The sequence below is a fragment of the Phalangium opilio genome, unplaced genomic scaffold (genome assembly GCF_054372755.1).
Source record: "Phalangium opilio isolate 3A_F unplaced genomic scaffold, DU_Popi_V2 ptg000217l_1, whole genome shotgun sequence".
Taxonomy (NCBI): Eukaryota; Metazoa; Arthropoda; class Arachnida; order Opiliones; family Phalangiidae; genus Phalangium; species Phalangium opilio.
In genome coordinates, this window is record NW_028324218.1 from 14,062,562 (window position 1) to 14,076,355 (window position 13,794).

The 13,794-nt window shown below is 35.8% G+C and overlaps 2 non-coding genes across 2 annotated transcripts; one reads left to right on the top strand and one right to left on the bottom strand.

The window, feature by feature from the left end:
- The first annotated feature begins 12,582 nt into the window (after positions 1-12,582).
- On the top strand, positions 12,583-12,654 carry TRNAD-GUC (transfer RNA aspartic acid (anticodon GUC)). Its single transcript has one exon. It is a non-coding gene; the product is annotated as a tRNA-Asp (tRNA).
- A 991-nt stretch (positions 12,655-13,645) lies between these two features.
- On the bottom strand, positions 13,646-13,717 carry TRNAD-GUC (transfer RNA aspartic acid (anticodon GUC)). Its single transcript has one exon. It is a non-coding gene; the product is annotated as a tRNA-Asp (tRNA).
- Between the last annotated feature and the right edge of the window lie 77 nt (positions 13,718-13,794).

Consider the following 13,794-nt stretch of genomic DNA (forward strand, 5'->3'; position numbering starts at 1 on the left):
ATTTTAGCTTCTACAAACGGATAATATTTTCCTTTCAAATTTTGGTTTTTAAAATAGAGATTTTCGTATTTGGTAGATATATCTATGAGAAAATACTTTAGAGGAGGCAGAGGCTTCAAATAAATAGTTCTTTTCGTATCCAATTTAGCAATCCTCGAGCGGGGTTTTTTTTAGTTCCGACCACCGAGGGGTTAGTCACTTCAATAATCGATTACTTGATTTCTAGAATTCTTAGAAAATCATCACTAATCAAAATCATTTTTGTGGGTAATCAAAGGTAATCAGAAATCTCCGAAAATCACTAGAATTGACGTGAAATCAGAAATAATCACATGATTTACTAGTAATATTTTGTAATCACCTCGGTAATCACACATTTCGTGAAATAATCACACGTAATCAATCGAGGAATTCGAAAATCCAAAATAAGAATCATGATCAGTTGAAATAGAAATAATCACTGCATTCATCGAAATTCACGAAGAATCCAGTGGTAATCACTAATCACGGCATTCACCAAAAAATCACCGGGATTCATTGAAATTCAAACAGGAATCACAAGTAATCTGCGGCAATTGCGGGAAACAGGAATGAATTTAATTTTAGAAGTAGGAATGGAGAACGCTTAGTATTTACTTCAGTCTGATTCATAGCCCAGTATAGAGCCTCTCCCTCCCACACGTAACGAAAATTTTAAGTTATCTCATTGGCACACTTAAAGTAAGTTTTGATGACGTAGCTCACGATGACAGCGAAAAATACGTAGTTTCTTTTTTACCTTTGTCGCTATGACCCGCCTATTCTTTCATACCCCTCCGTCCCGTCCCGTGGAAGGGTGTCCAGGACTTTGACGCGCGCCCAGATTACTCTGTTCTCTATTCCTACTTCTAAAATTAAATCTATCCCTGTGGAAAATCAGTGTAAAGATTATGGACATCAGCGAAAATAAATGTAATCACAGAAATCAAGGAATTCTTTCAGTAATCATCGGAATTCACATAAAAATTCCTAAAATCAGTAATCAAGTTTACAAAATCTTGGCGAATGACTAGCCCCTCGCCGACCACCTCCGAGAGTGCCCCTTATGAAGGCGTGCTTGATTTAGCGAGGCGCCCTTCGCTTCAGGGTTCCAGACCCTTTCAAGAGAGGCACGGGCGGGAAAAGAAAGATGCGTGCCATATGGTGGCTCCCATCTTAATTGGCGCGTGCGTTCTTGTCAAAGTTTTTCCCTTTGCTACTCAGCACACATACGAAGTTTTACTACGCTTTTCTAATTTTCTTTGTCTCTCAAATCATTCATAAATAAATTAATTAATAAATAAACTAGGTATAATCAGAAGGGGATAATATAAGAAGGATGACACTCTGTATCCTCTTATTATTTTCGTTATGTAACATGATTCTTCCCAGGCTCATGCACCTTTTTGTTTGCAATCATTAATAAATAAATAAATTAATTAATAAACTAGGTATAATCAGAAGGGGATAATAGAAGAAGGATGACACTCTGTATCCTCTTATTACTTTAGTTATGTAACACGATTCTTCCCAGGCTTATCCCCTTTTTGTTTGCAATCATTCATAAATAAATAAATTAATAAAATAGACATAATCAGAAGGGGATAATAGAAGAAGGATGACACTCTGTATCCTCTTAACACTTTCGTTATGTAACATGATCCCTTTTTGTTTGCTCTAATGTTCATCAAACTTCAGATGGGTACACAGAAAAAAAAGTGTTTACTTGCCTAAACACGACAATGCAACAGATATTTTATCATGTTTAAAAACACTCATGTTTAAGTAAGAATGGTGTTTAGGTTTGCAACACCTTATGTTTAGGTTCAAAATGTGTTGATCGCTTGTCATATCTAGTATTTTAACATGTTTAAGGTGGTATATGTCATGTTGTTATATTATAATGCTTAGTAACAAGACGCGTTTGCACGATTATATGCCTAGTTGTATAACATGATTTCAGGATTATATGTTTAGGTTTGAAACATGACTAAAGGTTTATAAGCTTAGCTTCCTATCATGTTTAAGGGTTTATAAGCTTAGTATTATAGATATTTGAATGGTTTCGGTTTAAATACATAGGTTGAAATAATTTCTGCGAAATAAGAAACACTGTTTTCAGAAAAACACGTGCCGCTTCTCGATGGAAAACAAAATTTCCGTTGAACGTCAACTTAGCTTTATTTAAACGCTTCAGTAGCATTGCGCCGAATCCCATTCAACCGAAGCAACCCCATTGGACCGAAAATCCGCACTTTGGTGGATTTACGATGGCTGTCCAATGGGACAATCCCATTGCACCGAAAAACCCGCACTTTGGGTTTTTCCCGATGGAATTTAAATTAAATTAACTTAAAACAATTTACGGCCTACGTAAAATGAACACTAGATCCAAACATTTTCTAAATTATTATTTTAGAACTAAGGATTATAAGAACAAAATAGTAATAAATCAGCAATATATGACATAATAAAATCAATTGCTAATATTTATTTATTTTTTATGTTATATTCATTATGAAAATACTTTAAGCCAGGCGTTTTACTGTACTTGAAGTGCATAACCGCCCCAAAGAGGACGAGACGTCCTATAACCAAACCAAACCTACCCGAACAGCAACTTTTTGGAAAAGGCATATTATTTGAGAAGTCAATGAAGATAAACATCGATATTTTGGAAAAGACGTAACAATGTTAAATGATTTTTAAAATGTTACTAACCTAACCTGATTTTGAACAAAAAGGCTTTATTGGACGAAAGTGCTTTTGTTAAATGCTTAACCCAAGTCCAATTTTCACTTTTTGTGTATCACACGGTGTTGAAAAATTACCGAGGTCCTTTTTTATTATCATCTTGTTGCACAGTCGTCAAATAGTGGCGCTTCCAAGGCAATACGAATGTATTGAAAACGCTAGCACTTTTGGGGTCACTTAATTCGACAAATAGCGTCGTTTGAATTGTAAATACCAAACCGGCGGTTGGGCTAAATTCATTAGAAACTTTGGCGGGATTCGGTCTAATGGAATTCTGCGCAATGGGAATATACCTATTTAAACAAATCTAGCCGACCTGTTGGAAATGTTGTTCTATTATGAAAGCCCAGAAAGCTTATTTATTCTTCATGTCAAACCATCTTATATTTAATCAACTTATATATTGCTCAAAATTTGAGTAAAGGAAGTCCTTTTCTCAATATAAAATGAAAGCCATTGCGGCTTACATTATGAATATAGCCACAAGGTGTTAGATTATTCACCTTGTGGTAAAATATACCTGCACTTTTTCATTGTTTTTCTAAAATATTATAATTCTTTAAAAAATAATGATTTAAAAAATTTAAACCATATACCAACGTATTAAAAACATGTTACATTAAAAAACACCTGGCAAGCGTTGATGTTTGGCTCTGCCCCATTGGACCGAATCGCATTCGGCCGAAACCAGTCCCAATCAACCGAAAAACCCGCACTTTTGGCGGATTCGGTCCAATGGGACAGTCCAATTGGAGCAAAAACCCGCACTTCTCCGGGTTATGGATTCGGTCCATTGGGACAAGAATGCATGCGCATATACACTCGATGGAACTAAAATGAATTTAATTCCCGGGAGCGCAAAGATTGCATCTTTGCAAGCAAACAATTTCTTTGACTTATAATAAAATAATGGTCAAAGAAATTGAGCAATAATACACAGCTTACAATAAACCTAACCAAATCTAACCTAACCTAACCTAACATAACAGTAATGTTTTGGAAATGGCATATTATTTGAGAAGTCAATGAAGCTAAACACAAATATTTTGGAAAAGGCGTAGCATAGTTAAATGATTTATAAAATATTATTAACCTAACTTAACCAAACCAAACCTAACATAACATAACATAACAGTAATGTTTTGGAAATGGCATATTATTTGAAAAGTCAATGAAGCTAAACACAAATTTTTTGGAAAAGGCGTAGCATAGTTAAATGATTTATAAAATATTATTAACCTAACTTAACCAAACCAAACCTAACATAACATAACATAACAGTAATGTTTTGGAAAAGGCATATTATTTGAGAAGTCAATGATGCTAAACATGAATATTTTGGAAAAGGCGTACCATAGTTAAATGATTTATAAAATATTACTAACCTAACTTAACCAAACCTAACCTAACATAACAGTAATGTTTTGGAAAAGTCATATTATTTGAGAAGTCAATGAAGCTAAACATAAATATTTTGGAAAAGGCGTACCATAGTTAAATGATTTATAAAATATTATTAACCTAACTTAACCAAACCTAACCTAACATAACAGTAATGTTTTGGAAAAGTCATATTATTTGAGAAGTCATTGAAGCTAAACATAAATATTTTGGAAAAGGCGTAGCATAGTTAAATGATTTATAAAATATTATTAACCAAACTTAACCAAACCAAACCTAACCTATCATAACATAACATAACAGTAATGTTTTCGAAAAGGCATATTATTTGAGAAGTCAATGAAGCTAAACGTGAATATTTTGGAAAAGGCGTACCATAGTTAAATGATTTATGAAATATTACTTACCTAACTTAACCAACACAAAACTAACCTAACATAACAGTAATGTTTTGGAAAAGGCATATTATTTGAGATGTCAATGAAGCTAAACATCAATATTTTGGAAAAGGCGTACCATAGTTAAATTACTTATAAAATATTACTAACCTAACCTAACCTAACCTATAACCTGTCAATAAACCAATTACAATCAAACCTAACCTAAACTGACTATAAAAATATTCCACCTCAATTGAAACCCGCCGTTGGGCTAGATTTTGAAATTCTAGCCAAACATTTTCTGTCGAATGCGATTCTGTCCAATGAGATTCGGTTGAATGGGAACCCCTCAGATGTTTAGCTTAGTGTTAAGATTATTCTGTGTTTACCTCTTAAACGTGATAAAATAAGAAGTGTTTCTATTTGGAACACATTTTAAGGATCCTTAGAGAAACAGAGATGCAATTAGACATCAACATTGAAGAATTAAACATTACCTCACACCAATGTTTAACTTTATAACATTTTCAGATGTTGCAAACCTAAACACTTTTTTTTCTGTGTAACTATCTCACCGTTGGGTGAATTCTATCAGTTTGGTGGTACCAAAAGTAATATAAGAAACCTCCCTTCGGGAGGAAAGTATACAAAGGCGAATTTTTCCCGATACATCCTCGTACCGCGAATGTCCCCGCGCACTTATACGGCCGTAAACAAAGTTTAAAAAATAGGGCCGCGCCGCGTAGAGCGTAGGAATACATTCTCTGATCTCGCGATTGCGTCGGCTGCTTAAGTTAAGTCAATTTCACAGACTCATTGTATTTTAAAACTTTTCCAATGAAATAATTCATGCAGCATTTTTAGATTTTGATGATAATCAATCATTAATAAACAGGCAATGACTCGATTATAGGATTTTCATAGGTCTTTGCATAAAATTTGAATTAAACCCTTACCTTGCCAAGTTATATGACTAACACTATACATAGATAGATTTTAAAATGGTGTTATTATCTATCTCGAAAATTTGTTCTTGTATTCAATTCATAATTTTCATCTTCTTCCTGGCTTCACAACAAACTATAGATTTTCGTTTCGAAATAACCGTATGTGAATATTTATTAACAAAATCAGGAATCTTCTATTTCTTTACGACAGACGGCTAAGCAGACTACACTAGTTTGAAGCGCTTTTTCCTCTTTCCCAATTCCAACGACCATATCAAAGGACTAAGATCTACCGTACCTTGTCCGTGAGCAATAGTGTCTGAATATGGTATTTGGCGGTTCGAGGATGTCTCGCGTGTTTTAACGTTATGGCTATGGCGCCTTGTATACTTCCCTCCCGTAGGGAGGTTTCTTATATTACTTCTGGTGGTACTAAATCCTCAGCAATCAACCCACAAACCTTCATTGTCTTGACGTGGGGCAAAATTCCACATGCGCATGCGCCTTGGCAAATAGTTAAGCGCTAATAGATTAGTGAATAGGGAATTATTTATCGCGTGATTCGATTTAGAAACCTTGCATGGTCCAAATGTTCTGATGTTGGGTAGAATCATATTACAATTACAACATTTTGTGGTACACTTCTGATAAAATTAGTCAAAGACGAAATGTTTAGTAGATCTTACCATGGATTTAGTATAGAAGCTTACGCTTCATGGATATAGCACTCACCTTAAAACACGCACCACATTTATTCCTCGTCTGAAAAATGGCACGATCTGGTTTGTGACGTAGAATTTGAGGCAAATTCAGTATGAAGCGTAAGCTTCTATACTAAATCCATGATCTTACACACTTCAGTGACAAAGACTTAGTGAAGTGACCACCACAGAACGACACAGTTACATTTCGTTAATTTCTAATTTCTTTTTACCAAACTGCATGGTATTAATTATCAGTAGCTCTAGGGGAAGGTTTTAGAAGTGGTTTGGTTCAATTGCACAAAGTTGGTTTCGCGAACCCCTAGCCGCTTAGCCTGAAAAGAACGAGTTAATTTAGACATTTGACTTCATGATTAATAAGCATCGTTTTATTGAATCTGACATTAGTCAAAATGGACCAAATTAGTCAGAGTTTGAAATTGAATACTTCGTGGCAACCCTGATGAGGCACAAACATAAATCTCGCTGGGGGGGGGGCGCAATTGACATAGTTACGTCATTGAGGGTGTTAAGCGATTGGCCCGGGGTGGAAATTTCAAATTATAGCTAAAATTTCAAACTAATTTGAATTTTAAAATCATTTCAGAATGTTTCACTATGCAGATAGGTCTTATAGAAGAATCGCTAAGAAATCACTTGATTTTCCTTTTCACCCACCCTTTAAATAACTAAATTAATATTGAGAATAGCATAGATATTTTAGCAATAAATCGTTCGTTCTTTAACTCAATATCAAGAAAGTGGGAAGCGATTTCTCAAGGAGAAAGCACTTTTCTCAACCTTTACATAAAAGAAGTAAGAAGGAAGGAAGGGAATAAGAAATTAATATATTTTTCTCTGTCTCGTCTGGCAATAAAACGCGAACATCTGTTCCAGCGGGAAGAAATAGTAAAAGTTTTGGCGCGCTTTTTCTGACCAATCAGAATCATTCGTTACGGTTTCCAAGACATTTTCTTCCTTAATTTACCACCACCGTCTTTATTTTAGAAAAGAGAAGAGAGAAGTTGAGAGAGAGAGAGAGCATTCGAGGATCACCTGCTTGCATAGCAATGAACAGGTGATGCCCGAAGCGAGGCTGGCCAACTCCGTATGATCTCTTTGGTTGGCGCGGGGCCTGCGTTGGTGCATGAATCTCCGATCCTAGCTGCCATTTCAAATGTATTATATTATACTATACGTAGACAGATTTTCACTAGTGCCCCACTCTTTCCCGCTTTATATTAGGGTACTAACGTCGTCGACGAGGTCATCTGTGGGTTGTAAGAAACCCACTATTTTGGCATTGAACTTCGCTGCGTATTCCATCTCATACAACTTAACCTGGCTACAATAATAATTCCAATAATTGCATGCAGATAAAGCAAAGAGAATATACCAAGGGTAGCAGAAAGTTTAGCCTTTGACAAGGCTTTTGAAAAGCCCGGCCACGGTTTTGGAGTAACTACATCCGGTTTTATTTGATAGGCTTAGCAGCGACGCCCTTTATTGGTTAAATTATGTCGACTGCTTAATTGGGTGGTGGCAAAGGCTTGATCTCTGGGTTGACCGTTGACGTACGAAAGGTAAATTTTAAGTTGACGAAACGGTCACGTGAACAACCGGAACTAGTTTCTCCAAATTCAGAGCCGCTCCCTATTTCCAAAGTTTCTGCTCCTCTAATTGGTATATTCTCTTTGGATAAACCAACACGGGAGGCCGCCCTCGTACTCTTAGGTTATTTTTCTCTTGCGATGAGGCAACACCAGACGGAGCACGGAGCCTGATTTCATTACACTCTGGAGGCTAAGAGGAAAATAACCTTAGAGGGCGAAATCCCGCCTGTGTGTTTTTTCCTTGCATGAATTTAATGGAATGATCTATTGTAGCCAGTTTAAGATATATATTCGGTTTAAATATATGTAGAGGCAGGGATCTATTTAAATTTAGAAGTAGGAATGGAGAACAGAGTAATCTGGGCGCGAGTCTAAGTCCCGGACCCCCTTCCACGGGACGGGGGTATGAAAGAAGAGGCGGGTCATAGAGACAGAGGTAAAAAGGAATAAACTATATTTCGCCGTCCCCGTCAGCAACGTCATCAAAACGTAGTTAAGTGAGCCAATAAGATAATTTCAACTTTTCGTTACGTGTTGAAGGGAGGGGCTCTATCCTGGCTATAACCGTTCTCCATTCCTGCTGCTAAAATTACATCTATCCCTGCCCAGGCTGAAAAAGCCAAGTTTTACCACCAGTTAAAGCTAAGAAGACGGTAAAAAACCGTGTCCCAGCTGACTGCCCTTCTCCCGTTAGGCCTAGCACGGTAATTATTTCGTACATCTACAGTGTTTTTATTGAAATTTGTTTACTACTAGGCCTACTCCTTGTCGATTTTACCTATGTCAATATTTGTAAAATAAAGTCGAAAAGAGAGTATTTGTAGATAGCCAGCGGGCTTGTTTCAATTTATGGGATATTTCATATCTGATTGTTTCCGTTCTCATTTTCCCCAAAACCGACATGGTAGTAAAAATGAACTCAGGATTTTTGTGTAAAATTCCATATTCATATCCGTTAGCTAATAGTCTAATAAAGGCGTTGCTGTGTTTAGAAAACGAATTTTTCTATAGAAATTGGTGAGGCCCGGTTTGTAACTGTACAGTTCGCTAAAAGAAACAATAAACTAGACAATTTTAGAAGTATATAAGATAATTTCGGGTCGGGCAAGTGAACCAATAGACCCTTTTCAAATGGTGGCCCCACAGTATCGTGTGTTTCATGTAGAATTTAAGAAGGAACATCCGGTATATGAATCCAAAGACGTTAGATAGGGCTTAAAAGTTACTAGTCCACTAAAGTCCTTTTGTTTGAAGCCAAATCTAACGTCTTTGTAACCACATGCCGGATGTTACGTGTTATGAAAACAAGGTGGTTAAACACTAGCTCTTATTTTAAACCGACTATTGTTTTCCAATATGGTCGCCAGAATCAGGGTAAGTGATAAATGGGTGTGACATCACGACAGTATTCCTAGTGTACATCTCTATTATAGAAAACTGAATAAAGATTTGACTCTCTTATGATCAGAAATTCTGGCTAACGTGTGACTGTAATAATTATATTTGTAAAAAGAAAAGTTCAGGTAACATAACATTATACCTTAAAGGTACGACCTTTTCATAAATATAAAACGAAAAATATTAAGCAAAAGTATATGATCTCTTATTACAAAATAATTAGTATTTAATTAGTCTTAAATATGATCAAGGAGTGGCGTCTGCTAGCCAGAACCTCTCTTACCCTTACCTCTCTCAGCTTGCGAGAATGCAACCAATCTCGTAGTGGTATAAGAGGTTCGGTTTAGCAGACGCCACGAAACCAATGGTGGATGGCGCAGTAGTCCTTGATTATTTTTAAGACTAATTAAATGCCAACTATTTTGTATTAAGAGATCATTTATTTTTATTTTTATATTTTGAATTTTATATTTAGAAAAGGCCGTTCTTTTAAGGTATACATAGTTTACAGACTAGGAGGATTCATACTATTTACCCAAGGAGTCCTGGCTTTAGACGCATCCACTGAGTCAGGCCTCCTTGTGTAACACTTGAAGCCTGGCCTCCTTGTGTAAATGTTATGAATCCTCCTTGTCTAATCCTCCTTATGCTAAAATAGAGAGGTACTTTTCAAAAATTCAAAAAAGGACCACTTCTATGAAGCCTTCGTTATGTACTTTTATTAGCATTTTTTTTTAATTAATTAAAAAATTAAGTTGTTTTTCGCGACCAGCCCAGCACTTGAGCATATTGCATAATAAAGTTTGAAATTCATTTTAAGAAAACGATTTTACAACGTCCTACGTTCATAGACAGAGTGGGATAACAATTTATGTGGAGGAAGATAAGAGTCGGGCTCTCGAACTGCATGGCTACGATCCTTTAACTTTCATCATTATAATGATGAAAATCCAGCGACCCACAGATTTTCTTCTAAGTATATAAGGTCCTACGCAAAAGTCCTACACGGTCTGCGAATCTACACAGGTAGACAGCGGCAGGGTGGAAATTTTATGTTACTGACCTTTACTCTAAATTTAAGACGTATTTGAGAGAGTTGTTTGTTTGTTCTTTCATAGCCCACTCGATCACCCGCAACACGACGCAAGCTGCTCCAGCGCGTGATCGAGTGGGCTATGGTTCTTTATACGCTGTCAAAACATGGACAAAGCAATACTTTAGCTTAGTCCACGGTCGGGAATCGTTCCATTCCAAATTTGACCTAACTTCATGGTTAATATCTGGACCACTTCATTGGAAATTAAGGGTGTCGAGTTCTGAAGGTTAGGAAGGCGATGAAACCCTAGTGTGTAAGCCTATTAAGAATGTCTTATTCTAGACTCGTATCCAGCACAGGGCAAATGACCGGTTTAAAAATTGTCTAGACCAGTTTAAAAATTAAATCGGAGGAGGGTCAGTGGTTCACTTGACCACTAATAAAATTCAAGGGTAGCCAGAGTCCAGACATTATCTCAGCTATTCTAATTATCCACTTCTTTAGTTTAGCAGACGACGCACCCTGGTCAATGGTCATGGATCAGTTTATTTATTCGAGACCAGGGGGGTCGCTGAACTCGATGTCCCAATATCCAGTTTTATAAAAAATCCTTATTTCCCACCCTGCTCGTAACATTTTAACTTTATGTTTAACAATAAGTTCATAATCGATATGTTCTATCAGTTTGCCACATGGTTACTGAGAGCTTGTCATGAAGTGACGTATGTGAAACGTCATCTCATAGTTTTCAGGCAACGAGGATTGATATAATTTACAACAGGAGGCCAGGCTACTTGGTACTGCACTTTGTCCATCAAGTACAATCATAAGAAAATAATATATAGCTCCCTATATATTATTTTCTTATGGTACAATGGCCTCCTGGGTGTAAATGGAATCAATCATCCTAGCCTGAAAACTACGTATTCTTAAATGGATAAAGTATGCATTTTGAAGGCTTGGAATAAATATATAATTAAAATAGCTTAATTCTTATGCAATATCATAAGCAGATGCGCAGGTTCATAAGAACCATGCGATATGAGATAAATGACGTCAGACCTTGTTTATATCGATTGATATAGCACTACCTCCTATATAAGAATCAAGGCCCGAGTATGGGAATTTTTTTATCTTCGAAATGAGGAATTTTAATTCGCGGGATTTAGACGCAGCACGGCGCTCGTTTCCAGACTTTGACGTCACAGCTATCACGTGTTTGTGACGTCTGTAGCAGACGAGAGGCTCTCATGGTTGTCTTGGCGGATTGGGAGGGACTGCTCGAGACCTTTTTGTTTCTTATATTACTTTTGGTTAAGGCAATTTCTTTAACTTTTTCTTTCAAAATACTAAAGAAGTACTAAATATTTGATTATCGATTTGCTTGTATTAAATATTGACTTAAAAAGCATTATTAAAATTTGAAGGTTGCATTTAACCCTTGGTCTATTTTCATAATAGGAAATGTAGAAATAAATTTTCAATTCTTTCATAACAGTATTTTTAATTTAGGTTCAAAATGGTTCCCTGAATATAATTATTTAAACAAGATAAGTTGATGTTTAAGTTCACTCATTTAAATGAGATTTAAAAGTTTAAAATGATGCACTGAGTTTAAATAAAATTATTTTTAAACTTTAATAACACCTGTTTTTTAAGCTTGCCTATAATTATAAATTAAAAGTATGAAACTGGTATTGAATTAAGTCTATTAATATTAATAAACATAAAATAGTTCTAATTAACCAATGTTGGCCAAATAGTCAAAGTCATTGTGCTAATGCGAACGGGCGTGATTCTTATATAGGAGGTAATGGATATAGGCTCTGACTGAGAGGCGGCCGAATGTGATAAGCTAATGTTTGTCTAGCTCCTAGGAGACTTCTTAAATACCACTCCATAGTGAAAGAGATCAGCAAGGAGTATAATGGGTAGAAAATTACTATGAAATAGGTCGAAAAATGTAGCCTAAATTCACTTTACTTGATATTTAATTAAAAAATGCTCGTTGAGCAAAAGGAATAATTTACAGTAGGTCGTTACTTGAGAGGGATAGTGTTAGGGAAAGCATACTACAGACTTTGCCACTTCCTTTCAAAAAAGTGTTTGATAGATTTTATTATCTGTGCATATAGCGCCATCATGGTTTAGTTATATGAAGCTCATTTTAAGGTATGTTCTCAAACAAGTGTAACAATTGTTGCTAATTCTTTAATTATCTCATAATTGCATACTACGACGTTAACTGCAATAATACGAAATTAAAATTAAGAAAAATATTTACATTATTATTGATTAATTATAAAATTCTTTTTAAATTGAATCGGAAACAAGTCCTCGGTAGTATAGTGGTGAGTATTCCCGCCTGTCACGCGGGCGACCGGGGTTCGATTCCCCGCCGGGGAGGATGATAATTTTTTTTTATTTCAACCTTCTAGGCCTAGGCCTACTATGTTTACAATTCAACAATAGGCTAATTGTTTTTCGTCATTTTAAAATAATAGCAAAAGTTAATAATTATATTATCAATAGTAAGAATAATTACACAACAAATTTGACTAATCTGCTAAATAGAGATGTGAGTCGGTAATTTACCGACCGCAATTTACCAAATACCGCATAAATTACCGATTTTTATTTTATCTTAATTTTAAAATGGCAACTTACCGGAAAATTACGTAAATTACCGCTGTAATAAGCCTTTGAAAATTTGAAGTACCATAAATCACGGTAATTTCTGTTATTCCAAAATTTTAATCGGTAATTTACCGGTAATTTTTAGATAATTTACCCGGTAAATTACCATATTTAAAAATTACGGCAATTTCACATCTCTCCTAAGCATTATTTAAGGTAAATCCTACGCTGGATATTATTAAAAAGTTCTCACTGTCACCCTAGATGGCGCCATATTCCAGGCTACGGTTAGAATAAATTTTAACCATGGACGAAACAATACAGTATTGTTTCGTCCATGTTTTAACTACAATATTTAGAGCAATTTAAATGTATAACGCATCTTAGAGTCATCCTCCTAAGTACTATACCTCTGTTACCGTTAAAGAAGCATGCAAAAAGCAGGAATTACACCATGTACGCGGTTTTCTAATGGAATATAAATTGAGACAGGTTTAGAAGCAACGAGTAGGAAATCAAGAATAATTGATTGGGAGAACCTAAAAGGAGTAGTTGGTAGGTCACTTTTGGAGAGGGATCAATCTCTTGGCATAAATGGGATAGGGCTGTAACTGTGTCTAAATTTAGGGCCGACTCTTGACAGTAATAGCATTATTAGTAACCAATTGTACGACGGTGAAATTAGTTAAGTGATTAGCATCATGGGAATTTTGAGCAACATTCACTTTTATTTAAAACTAACGTTTTCAAAATTATCATCCTCCCCGGCGGGGAATCGAACCCCGGTCGCCCGCGTGACAGGCGGGAATACTCACCACTATACTACCGAGGACTTGCTATTTAAAGATTTCTTATCTTCTGGTGTACTTAATCCGAGGGGTAAACCACAGAGATAAGATTTTTGGCAGC